The sequence below is a fragment of the Phyllobates terribilis genome, unplaced genomic scaffold (genome assembly GCF_046119375.1).
Source record: "Phyllobates terribilis strain yellow unplaced genomic scaffold, ASM4611937v1 Scaffold_1__5_contigs__length_1240528914, whole genome shotgun sequence".
Lineage (NCBI taxonomy): Eukaryota > Metazoa > Chordata > Amphibia > Anura > Dendrobatidae > Phyllobates > Phyllobates terribilis.
In genome coordinates this window covers 590131192-590144881 of record NW_027362761.1, presented here as the reverse complement: position 1 = coordinate 590144881, position 13690 = coordinate 590131192, and the positions used below count along the sequence as shown (strand labels likewise).

The window sequence follows — 13690 nt, the reverse complement described above, 5'->3', positions numbered from 1 at the left end:
TCTTGTGTAAATGCCGCTGTTCTCCTGAATCCGGCGCCGTTTTTCTTTTTTTCCTGCGCCTCTCCGTTGGTGAGATACGGCCTTCTCTTTCCTGTATATAAATCTAGTCTTGTCAGCCAAGTGGGAGTCAGCCTCAACTCTATTCTGTGGGCGTCTTCCTTAAGACCACGCCCAGTTGTCTACAAGACTAAATTTATATACATTAAAGAAAGGGCCATATCTCAGGAATGGAGAGGCGCAGGAACAAAAGAAAAATATCGCCGGATTCAGGAGAACAGCGGCATTTTCACAACATAAAAAATACCTACAATACTGTGCAAACATTTTAGGCAGGTGTGGAAAAATTGTTTGTGCCATGTTGACTTTAGCTATTGGTTGTGAATCTGTTGCTGGTATATTAGGGACTATCATACGGAGCAATGACTTACTTTAATCCTGGAGGAAAGTTCTGGTAATTCTCCAGGTCCTGGATGCAAGTGGTATGTAAGAACCCCCCCATTTCCACCTTGATGATGGGGGTGGTGGATTTTTGGGGATCAGAACCCCCTCCTTGGGTTTTTACAATCAGCATACAATGCCCCTTTGCACTTTATGCTCCGAGACTTAAAGGGGCGGATATTCTTGGGGTATTAGCAGATTATTATCCCCTTCCTCCCTTATTCCAGCACAGGACCTGACTTTATTTTGCCAGACAATGCAGGTCACACTGTAGCGTGAGAAAAACCAACAGTGCCAGGAGGCAGCCAGACATTGGCTTCATATAACTGTTGAGTCAGGCAGATTTCGGTCACATTTTATTATTATTTTTTCCCCATAAATATCAGCCCTTTTCCATTTGCAATGTGGCACCATGAGCCGCCTCTTACCCCTCTCCCCAGTCCTGTGTTCATGAAAATTAAAAGTTCTGTTAAATTTAAGGCTTCATTTAGAAAAACATTTCCAGTCCTGACGATTTTGCCTCCGCAGCTTCTCTGCTTTTTTTGCTGACCAGATTTAATAGGAAGGACATGATTGTAACTTTCCTTATCTCCACTGTTTACTTGACCCCTCCAAAATATTCTCAGGGCTGAACCCCCCGTCTAATGAGCAATCAACAGGATTTCAACACAGTTCCCGTAAATGTGAAGACACATTGGAAACAGCCCAAAATATCACTTCTGGGATTTCCTCATATCGGGGCTGAATGTCTGTTACATGGAGACCTCACCGGGCAGATTGTGGACCCTGGACTGGACTCGGAACGGATCCTAATGACAAGAAGAGCAAAAAATACAAGAAAAAAACAAATAAAAAGTCATTAGCAGTTAAGAACAGGTATAAGACATACAACAGATATAAGAGAAGATGGAAAATGCACTGAAGACAGGGGGCGCTACACTACATTCGGTATTACAACTAATAGGGCCATGGGAAAAAAACAGAAGGCTGAGAGAAAGGAGCAAGGCGCAGGGACAGATTTACCTCTAGGAACAGTGGGAGGATAGAAATCTGCTGAACAGACAGTTTATATAGAAATACAAAGAACTGTGTGTTCTCACAGGTAAAATATATTAATATGCTAATTAGATACTGTGGGAATTAGAGGAGCAAGCTGACTGTAGAAGGAACCACAAAGGAGGACACCCAGGAGGGACAAGGTGATGGTTGTAAAGTAGGAGAACACCCAGGAGGGACAAGGTGACATCTGAAAAGAAGACAAATACCCAGGAGGGACAAGGTGACGGCTGAAAAAAAGAATACCCAGGAGGGACAAGGTGACGGCTGAAAAAAAGAAGAATACCCAGGAGGGACAAGGTGACGGCTGAAAAAAAGAAGACTACCCAGGAGGGACAAGGTGATAGCTGCAGAGGAAAGATGACTCCCAGGAGGAACAAGGTGACAGCTGCAGAGAAAAGAGGTCACCCAGGAGGGACAGGGTGACGGCTGCAGAGGAAAGAGGACACACAAGAGGGACAACGTGACGACTGAAAAGAAGGAGGAAATACCCAGGAGAGACAAGGTGACGGCTGCAGAGGAAAGATGACTCCCAGGAGGAACAAGGTGACAGCTGCAGAGAAAAGAGGTCACCCAGGAGGGACAGGGTGACAGCTGCAGAGGACAGAGAACACACAGGAGGGACAAGGTGACGGCTGAAGAGGAAAGAGGACACACAAGAGGGACAACGTGACGACTGAAAAGAAGGAGGAAATACCCAGGAGAGACAAAGTGATGGATGAAAAGAAGGAGGATACCCAGGAGGGACAAGGTGATCGATGAAAAGAAGGAGAATACCCAGGTGGAACAAGGTGATGGCTGAAAAGAAGGAGAATACCCCAGAGGAACAAGGTGATGGCTGCAGAGAAAAGAGGACTCCCAGGAGGGACAAGGTGACAGCTGCAGAGAAAAGAGGTCACTCAGGAGGGACAAGGTGATGGCTGAAAAAAAGGAGAATACCTAGGAGGGACAAGATGATGGCTGTATAGGAAAGAGGACCCCCTCGATGAACAACGTGACAGCTGTAGAGGAGGAAAGCAGGAGGGACAAAAGAAAAGACAGCAGAGGAAAAGAACACCTATTGGAACAAGGAGGAAACTACAAAGGAGGAGGACACTAGTGAGGAACAAATGGAAGGTTGGAAAGGAGGAGGGCACTGAAGAGGAACAAGGGGACGGCTGCAGTGGCAAAAGATACACAGAAAGGGACAAGGAGAAGGTTGCAGAGCAGAAGGACACCCATGAGGAAAAAGGTGAAGATTGCAGAAGGGGAGGACACTTATGAGTATTAATAGGAAGGTTGAAGAGTAAGAGGACACCCAGGAAGATCAAGGGGAAGACTGCAGGACAGAAGGACATCCTTGAGGAACAAAAAGAAGACTGCACCACAGAGGATCAGCAAAAAGGTTGTAAAAAAGGAAAGCACCCAAGTAAGGACAAGGGAAAAAAAAGATGCAGAGGAGGAGGATACCCAGGAGGGACAAGATGAAGGCTGCAGAGAAGCATGACATTCTAGAGAAACAAGGAAGATTACACAGGAGGAAAGACACCCACGAGGAATAAAGTAAGACTGAAAAAAAGGATATTCATGGAAGGCCAAGTGAAGAGTGCAGAGTAGAAAGACACCCAGAAGGAGCAGGGGAACAACTGCAGAAAAGGGTTCCACTTAGAAGGAACAAGAGAAAGATTGAGGAGGGATTGGGGGGGAGGGGGGACACCCAGGAGGGATAAGAGAAGACTTCAAAAAAGGAGTACACCAAGGGAGGGTCAACTGGGAAACAGCATAGGAGGAGGACACTCAGAAAATCACAAAGGATAGACTGCAGAGAAGGAAGACACGCAGAGGAGACAAGTGGATGACTGCAGAGGAGGAGGTCAACAACACAAGGGAAGACTGCAAAGGAGGGCTTCATGGAAGTGAAACAAGGGGAAAGATGCAGAGCAAAAGGACACCTAGGAAGGGACAAAGGGAAATCTGCAGAGGAAAATAACACCCAGGAACAGCAAGGAAAGCTACATAAGAGGAAGACTTCCATGAAGAACAATGTGAAGGTTGCAGAAAAGGAGGACACCCAGGGAGGAGAAAGTGAAAGATTGCATAAGAGGACACCCAGGAGGAACAAGGGTAAGATTTCAGAGGGCTAGGACTGCAGTGGGGGAGGACACCTAGGAAGGACAAGTGAAGATTGAGGAGGAAACTCAAGAGAATCAATTTCAAGGTTGCAGAGACGACATCCAGAATGGTCAAGGGAAAGACGGCTGTGGAGGAGGATACCCATGGGTGAACAATGCCTCAGTGGTCGGGTCACTGGTGGAAGTGACATCATCGATGGAGACCAGGAAAGCAGCAGTGCTGGAACGAGAAGATGATTCCCAGCAGATTCCTCTTTTAGTGCTGTCTTCTTACACCTACATTTACTGCACAAAGCATGAAGAGTTAACATTGATGGTCTATCCTGTACTGATCGGCAGGGTTCAGGTTATTGATGGGAAAGTTTGGAGAACCCCTTTAAATTGTATTGATCATGACTTTCTTTCCCAGTGACATCGTTCATAGAAATGTCTTGAGGGTTTTTGAAAAGTCGGTAAGGAGAACGTGACTAATATGAGATAGAAAAGTTCAGGATGGGGATAAAGCAGAAGGATCTCATCAGTAATTTCTGCGCACACCACCGGGTACTGATGTATTCGTTCATTATCCGAGGTGCACCTTTCCACTCCACAGACATTTCTGAAATATGAATTAGAAAAGGTTAACAGCCCATAGGACGCTGAGCCGCTCCGCTCCATCATGCCACAATTGTGGTCCTCGCACGGATTGCCGCGTTATTTTAGCGTCTCCTAGCAACTATATCCTCTGACTATTCAACGGCCGCGCAAGGACGCGACTCTGAACTTCAACACAAATCAGTTTTATGGAACAAAAAGTGATTTCTGTCAAGTATCTCCGCGGAAAAGAAGAACATCCTTAAAGGACCCCCCCGTGTTCCGCAATTCTGAAACCGACTGAAATGTAGCCCAATTTATTGTTATATCAGGGACATTACTGGGATTTATTTTATAACTGGGGACTGGAAGAAGCAGAAATAGTTAATCGATGGGAATGAATCATCAGAAAATGACATTTGAAGCAAATTTTTGGCTAGGCATTTAGAAAAATCTTGAAATCTATACTGCAGTTCTCACACTGGCCACTAGAGCACACAGTAGACACGCATTCTGTTTTATAGAGCTCACTTGTCAGCTTTGCTGTGTAGACTGGGACAGAATGAGCAGAGTTACCTCATTAGCATTATAGAGTGGAGAAGTTACTGATAGCTCTATGGTACTGCTGGAAAACTAGATAAAGCAGAATAGTAACATTACAATCATCCATGACATTAAAGCCGCCTACATAACCAATGTGATTCCCTGACACCTTCATTCCATTGCTGCCAAGTTCTGGATCAACTATGTCTGGTTTTGCTTTTGCAGATAAGCTAGATCATGAAATGTTTCTGTCCCAGGCCTGCTCTCTTCCCAGGAGGGCTGTGAGTCTTGGGTTTGGGGCAGAGAGTTTCCTGCTTGTGAACGGTTGGATTGGCAGCTCTTTTGAGGTTGCGTCTTGTGTTTGCCAGGGTTGTCCTTTCAGCCCGCTGCTGTTGGTGTTTGTAATTGACCCATTCTTTAGGGGAGTGGAGTGTGGACCATTAACGGGGGTCTTGATGAACCGAGCAGCTCAGGAAGCCCCTCTGAGGGTGGTGGTGTATGTTGATGATGTTAACATCTTTGTGTCCTCGTGTGTGCATCTTTCCGGAGCCTCTCTGGACTCGGGTCTACAGATTGTTCTTTCAATTGTTATGAGGAAATAAAGTGAACCTGGTCAAGAGGGAGGATACTTACCATACGAGGAGACTAGGAGGGTTGGGTATGGTCAACCCTGTGGTATTCCTTGTGAATACCTTATTAAGATCAATATTGCAAACCTTTGGAAAGAGCTGGCTCCTCCGTGGGTATTCTCCTGTAGGGGATGGTTTCAGCCTTTCTTCCAGGAATGGGAGACAGGAGGACAAGTGAAGGATCTCCGCACACCGCATGGACATCTCCCGGCTTACGCTACCGTGGTTCTGAAGGTAAAACGCCGGTGGGGTCTGGGAATGTGGGAGGTCAGGACTCTGCCGAGGAAGCTCCTTGAAAAAAGGGTTCTGAAGCCTCTGGTGCTCAGGAATTGATCAAGTCGGGATCTTGGGGTGGGTCTGCATCTTTTGAATTCTATCAGGATCCCCTCAAAGTTTTGGGACTTGGCTTGGCGCTGCTTCCATGGGAAACTGTGTGTGAGGGACAATCTGAAGTGTAGGAGCTCTGAGGACAGGAACTGTCCTCGGGAGCATTGTGGTACCATGCTTGAAAGCATGGACCACTTCCTGCTTTATTGTCCCTTTAACACAGAGGTGTACAACAGGGTGGGCGCCTCCATTGGCTGGCCCCGGCTGGCCGGTCTCTCTTATGCGGAATGGGCCTATGGAGCATTCGGGGACCTGGGTGGTCGGGACCGCTGCACCTTATTTCTAGTTAGCGCAGTGGTTAGGTATCACACGTGGAACGCACGGTGCTTAGTATCGACGCAACGGAAAATCCTCCCAGTGGACGATGTGTTTAGGACCATACTCGGTGACCTGGTGAAGGTGCGTTCTCTGGAGTATGAGAGACTGGGTACACGGAGGGCCGCTCTCCTCTGGAGGGGCTTTTCTTTTAGTGTGCCCTAGTCCAGTTGTCTCCTTTTCTGGTGGTGGGCTGCTGCTGACACCATAGAGTTTTGTGCTGGTGGGTATACAGTGATGTAGGGCTTGTAGGTGCCGAGCCTGAGCCTTCATGGGTAAGCGGATAGGTTTTGTTATGTAATATTTTTATGTTGCTGAGGTCTTCGATACTCCGTGTGCTGTAGGTTGTTATGGTTAATATTATTGTATATTATTATTATTTATTATTATAGCGCCATTTCATTCCATGGCGCTTTACATGTGAGAATATATATGTTATAGTTGGGGTATTATGGGGAGGTTTCTGTAATGCTGGAAAACAATTATATCTTTTTTCCTTTTCTATTTAGTTACATTTTCATGTTCCTCTTTCTGTATTCTGCAGTGGGCCGGATTTTCTTCAGGTTTCAGTTATTAACTATTTTCTCTAGTCTTTTAGGTGCTGTCAGTAACCGCCTGCTCTCCTATCGTACTTTGTGGTGTGAATGATGTGCAGCAAACACAATGAAAAATAATATACAGAGTGATGGGGAGTGTGATGTGAGATGATGAAAGTGATGATGTGCTGGGCTAGTGACTGGACATGATTGGCTACTGACTGGTCATTTATGGCTAGTGACTGGATACATAATGGTTTATTTATTCTGTAATTATCTTTCTGTTATGTACCAGGCCGGCACTGGTGATGAATGACAGAGTGACTGAAAGTCCTGGACTTAAAGTTTTTGAGTTTTCTCATTTATGTTTATTGTAAGTTTTTTTTTAACTTTTATAATACAAAAAGTCCTGAACCCTTTCTATCATAGCTGCAATGGTCTGCATGTTCTGATACCTTTCTATCATAGCTGCGATGCTCTGTGTGTCTTGACCCCTTTCTATCATAGCTGTGATGCTCTGCGTGTCCTGACCCCTTTCTATCATAGCTGCAATGCTCTGCATATCTTGACACCTTTCTATCATAGTTGCGATGCTCTGCATATCCTGACACCTTTGAATCATAGCTGCGATTATCTGCATGACCTGACTCCTTTCTATCATAGCTGCGATGCTCTGTCTCTTGACACCTTTCTATCATAGCTGCGATGTTCTGCATGCCCTGACACCTTTCTATCATAGCTGCGATTCTCTGCATGTACTGACACCTTTCTATCATAGCTGCGATGCTCTGCCTGTCCTGACACCTTTCTATCATAGCTGTAATGTTCTACGTGTCCTGACACCTTTCTATCATAGCTGCGATGCTCTGCATGTCCTGGCACCTTCCCATCATAGCTGCGATGCTCTGCATGTCCTGACACCTTTCTATCATAGCTGCGATGCTCTGCATGTCCTGGCACCTTCCCATCATAGCTGCGATGCTCTGCATGTCCTGACACCTTTCTATCATAGCTGCGATGCTCTGCATGTCCTGACATCTTTCTATCATAGCTGCGATGCTCTGCATGTCCTGACTCCTTTCTATCATAGCTGCAATGCTCTGCATGTCCTGACACCTTTCTATCATAGCTGCGATGCTCTGCATGTCCTGACACCTTTCTATCATAGCTGCGATGCTTTGTGTGTTCTGTGTTTATTTTTAAATAAAATAGGGTTCTTAATAACACTGTTTTTGATCAAAAATAGTATGAAAGCTATCCCACCAGCGACAAGGTGAACCCGCTCGGGATAGAACCTACTCTGTCTAATATTAAAAACCTTACCATGTGTCAAAGTTGAGCTCTGTGTGAATAAGGGCAGACTGAGGCCCCGATCCCAAACTAGGAACACCAGCCAAGGGAAGCTTTTAAATGTGTTGTCCAGCTCTAGGAAGGGAGGCCGCACCCAGGTTTGCACAGAATGAAAAATATACCTAGTTTGGGACCGGGGCCAAAGTCTGCCCTTATACACACAGAGGTCAACTTTGACACATGGTAAGGTTTTTAATATTAGGCAGAGTACGTTCTATCCCGAACGGGTTCACCTTGTCGCTGGTGGGATGGTTTATATACTATTTTTGATCAAAAACAGTGTTATTAAGAACCCTATTTTATTTAAATGCACTTGCTTTTTATTTATTTACAGCAGGGTTTATTTTCATTTTGCTTATTGTAGGTTTTTCTGATTCATGGCCATTGTGAAACATGCATTTATGTGCTGCATGTATACCATTTTAAACCAAGCTCAAATTTTGTGTTTTTTTCACCTTTCTATCATAGCCGCAATACTCTGCATATCTTGACACCTTTCAATCAGAATTGCGATTGTCTGCATGTCCTGACACCTTTCTATGATATCTGCAATGCTCTGCGTATCCTGACACCTTTCTATCATAGCCATGATGCTCTGCATGTCCTGACTCCTTTCTATCATAGCTGCAATGCTCTGTGTCCTGACTCCTTTCTATCATAGCTGCGATGCTCTGTGTGTCCTGACATCTTTCTATCATAGCCACAATGCTCTGCATGTCCTGACTCCTTTCTATCATAGCTGCAATGCTCTGCATATCCTGACACCTTTCTATCATAGCTGCGATGCTCTTTATGCCCTGACTCCTTTTGTCATAGCTGCAATGCTCTGCGTGTCCTGACTCCTTTCTATCATAGCTGCGATGCTCTGTGTCCTGACTCCTTTCTATCATAGCTGCGACGCTCTGCGTGTCCTGACACCTTTCTATCATAGCTGCGATGCTCTTTATGCCCTGACTCCTTTCTATCATAGCTGCAATGCTCTGCATGTCCTGACACCTTTCTATCATAGCCACGATGCTCTGCGTGTCCTGACCCCTTTCTATGATATCTGCAATGCTCTGCGTATCCTGACACCTTTCTGTCATAGCTGCGATGCTCTGCATGTCCTGACTCCTTTCTATCATAGCCGCAATGCTCTGTGTCCTGACTCCTTTCTATCATAGCTGCGATGCTCTGTGTGTCCTGACTCCTTTCTATCATAGCCACGATGTTCTGCATGTCCAGACTCCTTTCTATCATAGCTGCAATGCTCTGCATATCCTGACACCTTTGTATCATAGCTGAGATGCTCTTTATGCCCTGACTCCTTTTTATCATAGCTGCGATGCTCTGTGTCCTGACTCCTTTCTATCATAGCTGCGACGCTCTGCATGTCCTGACACCTTTCTATCATAGCTGCGATGCTCTTTATGCCCTGACTCCTTTCTATCATAGCTGCAATGCTCTGCATGTCCTGACAACTTTCTATCATAGCTGCGATGCTCTGTGTCCTGACTCCTTTCTATCATAGCTGCGAGGCTCTGTGTGTCCTGACACCTTTCTATCATAGCTGCGATGCTCTTTATGCCCTGACTTCTTTCTGTCATACCTGCTATGCTCTGCGTGTCCTGACTCCTTTCTATCATAGCTGCGATGCTCTGTGTCCTGACTCCTTTCTATCATAGCTGCGACGCTCTGCGTGTCCTGACACCTTTCTATCATAGCTGCGATGCTCTTTATGCCCTGACTCCTTTCTATCATAGCTGCAATGCTCTGTGTCCTGACTCCTTTCTATCATAGCTGCGATGCTCTGTGTGTCCTGACACCTTTCTATCATAGCCACGATGCTCTGCATGTCCTGACTACTTTCTATCATAGCTGCGACGCTCTGCGTGTCCTGACACCTTTCTATCATAGCTGCGATGCTCTTTATGCCCTGACTCCTTTCTATCATAGCTGCAATGCTCTGTGTCCTGACTCCTTTCTATCATAGCTGCGATGCTCTGTGTGTCCTGACACCTTTCTATCATAGCCACGATGCTCTGCATGTCCTGACCCCTTTCTATGATATCTGCAATGCTCTGCGTATCCTGACACCTTTCTGTCATAGCTGCGATGCTCTGCATGTCCTGACTCCTTTCTATCATAGCCGCAATGCTCTGTGTCCTGACTCCTTTCTATCATAGCTGCGATGCTCTGTGTGTCCTGACTCCTTTCTATCATAGCTGCAATGCTCTGCATATCCTGACACCTTTGTATCATAGCTGAGATGCTCTTTATGCCCTGACTCCTTTTTATCATAGCTGCGATGCTCTGTGTCCTGACTCCTTTCTATCATAGCTGCGACGCTCTGCATGTCCTGACACCTTTCTATCATAGCTGCGATGCTCTTTATGCCCTGACTCCTTTCTATCATAGCTGCAATGCTCTGCATGTCCTGACAACTTTCTATCATAGCTGCGATGCTCTTTATGCCCTGACTTCTTTCTGTCATACCTGCTATGCTCTGCGTGTCCTGACTCCTTTCTATCATAGCTGCGATGCTCTGTGTCCTGACTCCTTTCTATCATAGCTGCGACGCTCTGCGTGTCCTGACACCTTTCTATCACAGCTGCGATGCTCTTTATGCCCTGACTCCTTTCTATCATAGCTGCAATGCTCTGTGTCCTGACTCCTTTCTATCATAGCTGCGATGCTCTGTGTGTCCTGACACCTTTCTATCATAGCCACGATGCTCTGCATGTCCTGACTCCTTTCTATCATAGCTGCAATGCTCTGCATATCCTGACACCTTTCTATCATAGCTGCGATGCTCTTTATGCCCTGACTCCTTTCTGTCATAGCTGCAATGCTCTGCGTGTCCTGACTCCTTTCTATCATAGCTGCGATGCTCTGTGTCCTGACTCCTTTCTATCATAGCTGCGACGCTCTGCGTGTCCTGACACCTTTCTATCATAGCTGCGATGCTCTTTATGCCCTGACTCCTTTCTATCACAGCTGCAATGCTCTGCATGTCCTGACACCTTTCTATCATAGCCACGATGCTCTGCGTGTCCTGACCCCTTTCTATGATATCTGCAATGCTCTGCGTATCCTGACACCTTTCTGTCATAGCTGCGATGCTCTGCGTATCCTGACTCCTTTCTATCATAGCTGCAATGCTCTGTGTCCTGACTCCTTTCTATCATAGCTGCGATGCTCTGTGTGTCCTGACACCTTTCTATCATAGCCACGATGCTCTGCATGTCCTGACTCCTTTCTATCATAGCTGCAATGCTCTGCATATCCTGACACCTTTCTATCATAGCTGCGATGCTCTTTATGCCCTGACTCCTTTCTATCATAGCTGCGATGCTCTGTGTCCTGACTCCTTTCTATCATAGCTGCGACGCTCTGCGTGTCCTGACAACTTTCTATCATAGCTGCGATGCTCTGTGTCCTGACTCCTTTCTATCATAGCTGCTTGGCTCTGTGTGTCCTGACACCTTTCTATCATAGCTGCAATGCTCTGTGTCCTGACTCCTTTCTATCATAGCTGCGATGCTCTGTGTGTCCTGACACCTTTGTATCATAGCCACGATGCTCTGCATGTCCTGACTCCTTTCTATCATAGCTGCAATGCTCTGCATATCCTGACACCTTTCTATCATAGCTGCGATGCTCTTTATGCCCTGACTCCTTTCTATCATAGCTGTGATGCTCTGTGTGTCCTGACTCCTTTCCATCATAGCTGCGATGCTCTGTGTCCTGACTCCTTTCTATCATAGCTGCGACGCTCTGCATGTCCTGACACCTTTCCATCATAGCTGTGATGCTCTGTGTCCTGACTCCTTTCTATCATAGCTGTGAGGCTCTGCGTGTCCTGACACCTTTCTATCATAGCTGCGATGCTCTTTATGCCCTGACTCCTTTCCATCATAGCTGCGATGCTCTGTGTCCTGACTCCTTTCCATCATAGCTGCAATGCTCTGTGTCCTGGCTCCTTTCTATCATAGCTGCGACGCTCTGCATGTCCTGACACCTTTCTATCATAGCTGTGATGCTCTGTGTCCTGACACCTTTCTATCATAGCTGCGATGCTCTTTATGCCCTGACTCCTTTCTATCATAGCTGCAATGCTCTGTGTGTCCTGACTCCTTTCCTTCATAGCTGCGATGCTCTTTATGCCCTGACTCCTTTCTATCATAGCTGCGATGCTGTGTCCTGACACCTTTCTATCATAGCTGTGATGCTCTGTGTCCTGACACCTTTCTATCATAGCTGTGATGCTCTGCGTGTCCTGACACCTTTCTATCATAGCTGCGATGCTCTGCGTGTCCTGACTCCTTTCTATCATAGCTGCGATGCTCTGCGCGTCCTGACATCTTTTTATCATAGCTGCGATGCTCTGCGTGTCCTGATACCTTTCAGCAGTACATACATAATTTTGGGTCCAGTCGCTCTTCGGTGTGAAGGGACCAGACACCTTTGTTCCTTCATTACCCGGTTGCTGTGTCCAGTGCGGCCGGAGCTCATTTCAGGACGTTGCCCCTTTAGGTCTTTTGGACGTTTGTGCTTGATATCTGCCATCTACATTTCTATTGCTGTGCTGCCACCTAGTGACCAATTTATTATTGTTTTGTAGGTTCAGCGGTGTTTTTGGGTCACGTGGTCTTTGGTTTCTGCAGGTTCTCCGGTCACAAGACCTAGATAAAAAGTTCAGTGGTAGCAAATAGGAACCTTTATTCTTTACTTCCAGTAGATTGTTTCTTAAAAGGAACTGATTCACCTGTCCTGCAGCTTAGCTCCTCACCAGAAGGAGAAATGTCTTTTTAGTGCCACTAATAGGAGAATGCTCTGTAATGTATTGTGTGGCTGGGCTCTGCAGCTGAAGGGGGATCTGTGTGCTGGGCTCTGCAGCTGAAGGGGGATCTGTGTGCTGTGCTCTGCAGCTGAAGGGGGATCTGTGTGCTGTGCTCTGCAGTTGATGGGATCTGAGATGTCTTGTGGTGGCACCTTCCCCGCATTGTCCCCACCTTTGCCCCTTCCCCGTATTGTCCCCACATTTGCCCCTTCCCCGCATTATCCCCACATTTGCCCCTTCCCCGCATTGTTCCCTCATTTGCCCCTTCCCCGCATTATCCCCACATTTGCCCCTTCCCCGCATTATCCCCACATTTGCCCCTTCCCCGCATTGTTCCCTCATTTGCCCCTTCCCCACATTGTTCCCTCATTTTCCCCTTCCCCGTATTGTCTCCACGTTTGTCCCTTCACCGCATTGTCCCCACATTTGTCCCTTTTCCGTATTGTCCCCTCATTTGCTCCTTCCCCGCATTGTCCCCTCATTTGCCCCTTCCCCGCATTGTCCCCTCATTTGCCCCTTCCCCGCATTGTCCCCTCATTTGCCCCTTCCCCGCATTGTCCCCTCATTTGCCCCTTCCCCGTATTGTCCCCACATTTGCCCCTTCCCCGTATTGTCCGCTCATTTTCCCCTTCCCCGCATTGTCCCATTTGCCCCTTCCACGCATTGTCCCCTCATTTGCCCCTTCCACGCATTGTCCCCTCATTTGCCCCTTCCCCGCATTGTTCCCACATTTGCCCCTTCCCCGCATTGTCCCCACATTTGCCCCTTCCCCGCATTGTCCCCTCATTTGCCCCTTCCCCGTATTGTCCGCTCATTTGCCCCTTCCCCGCATTGTCCCCTCATTTGCCCCTTCCCCGCATTGTCCCCACATTTGCCCCTTCCCCAATTTGTCCCCACATTTGCCCCTTCCCTGCATTGTTACCTCATTTG

The 13690-nt window shown here is 46.9% G+C and overlaps 1 long non-coding RNA gene across 1 annotated transcript; it reads right to left on the bottom strand.

The window, feature by feature from the left end:
• Positions 1 to 394: 394 nt before the first annotated feature.
• LOC141169451 (uncharacterized) lies at positions 395 to 12450 on the bottom strand. Its single transcript, XR_012252296.1, has 3 exons — positions 12338 to 12450; positions 3748 to 4203; positions 395 to 1247 (listed from the first exon to the last, which is right to left on the bottom strand). It is a non-coding gene; the product is annotated as an uncharacterized lncRNA (long non-coding RNA).
• Positions 12451 to 13690: the final 1240 nt, after the last annotated feature.